The sequence below is a fragment of the Octopus bimaculoides genome, chromosome 26 (genome assembly GCF_001194135.2).
Source record: "Octopus bimaculoides isolate UCB-OBI-ISO-001 chromosome 26, ASM119413v2, whole genome shotgun sequence".
NCBI classification, from domain to species: domain Eukaryota; kingdom Metazoa; phylum Mollusca; class Cephalopoda; order Octopoda; family Octopodidae; genus Octopus; species Octopus bimaculoides.
The window spans coordinates 4847299-4848677 of NC_069006.1; the positions used below are offsets into that span (position 1 = coordinate 4847299).

Here is a 1379-nt window from a genome sequence, read left to right on the forward strand (position 1 = left end):
GGAGGACAGGGAGAGAGAGAGAAAGAGAGGGAGAGAAGAGAGGGGGAGAGAGAAGAGGGAGAGATGGAGAGAAAGAGAGAAGAGCGAAAGAGGGAGGACAGGGAGAGAGAGAGAGAGGGAGAAAGGATAGGGAGAGAGAGAGGGGGAGAGAGAAGAGAGAGAGATGGAGAGAAAGAGAGAAGAGCGAAAGAGGGAGGACAGGGAGAGAGAGAGAAAGAGAGGGAGAGAAGAGAGAGAAAGAGAGGGAGAGAAGAGAGAGAAAGGATAGGGAGAGAGAGAGAGAGAGAGAAGAGAGAGAGGGGGAGAGATGGAGAGAAGAGTGAAAGAGGGAGGACAGGGAGAGAGAGAGAGGGAGAGAAGAGAGAGAAAGGATAGGGAGAGAGAGAGGGGGAGAGATGGAGAGAAAGAGAGAAGAGCGAAAGAAGGAGGACAGGGAGAGAGAGAGAGCTAGCTAGCTAGTTGTCTTCCACTCTCACACACAAACCTGTATTAGCCTGTTCTCAGAGATTTCCTCAATAATTCTCTCGAAGAATGCAACTTGCAGGAACTTCTCAGCTTATGTTCTTTTACTACTGGCATTAACCATTTTGGTACCAACCTGCTCGGCACTACTCTTGGTTCTATGACAAATAGTTTCTCCAAATTTCATGTTAATTTATGTTTCAAACCTCAGTTTCATAAACAACGCTGGACAGACAGGTGCCTTGTTGTTATCACAACATTTCGGCTGATTTAGTCTCCAGCCTTCATCAGGTGTTCCAGTGGAATTTCAACCCAACCCTTTATTTAACTAATGAGGTGGTATACTACTCTCATTCCTAAGGTAGATTGCCGATGTTATTTGTCTGTTGATGTTATTTTTCAAGTCCCTACCTGGGATTGAACTTAGATTCTGAGAGTTAGTAGCCTGTGTTCTTATCCACTATGTGGGCGATTACAGAGTGAATTTTAGGGCTTATAAATCTAGTATTTTATCTTCTCTTAAGTTATTTGACTAAATTCTACATTATTTTCAAAATCATCATCATTGTTTAACGTCTGCTTTCCATGCTGGCATGGGTTGGACGATTTGACTGAGGACTGGTGAACCAGATGGCTGCACCAAGCTCCAATCTGATCTGGCAGAGTTTCTACAGCTGGATGCCCTTCCTAACGCCAACCACTCTGAGAGTGTAGTGGGTGCTTTTACGTGCCACCAGCACAAAGGTCAGTCAGGCGGTACTGGCAACGGCCACGTTCGAAATGGTGTATTTTACGTGCCACCTGCACACGGGCCAGTCCAGCGGTACTGGCAACGAACTCGCTCGAATGTCTTTTCACGTGCCACTAGCACAAGTGCCAGGAAGTCGACATTCAAAATAAAGTGAAACAAACACAAT

At 45.8% G+C, this 1379-nt stretch overlaps 1 protein-coding gene across 1 annotated transcript in view; it reads right to left on the reverse strand.

Annotated features, from left to right (window-relative positions):
- The window catches only part of LOC106874516 (uncharacterized), a 120878-nt gene that overhangs the window by 4557 nt on the left and 114942 nt on the right, over window positions 1–1379 (reverse strand). The gene's annotated exons all lie outside the window — the stretch shown is intronic.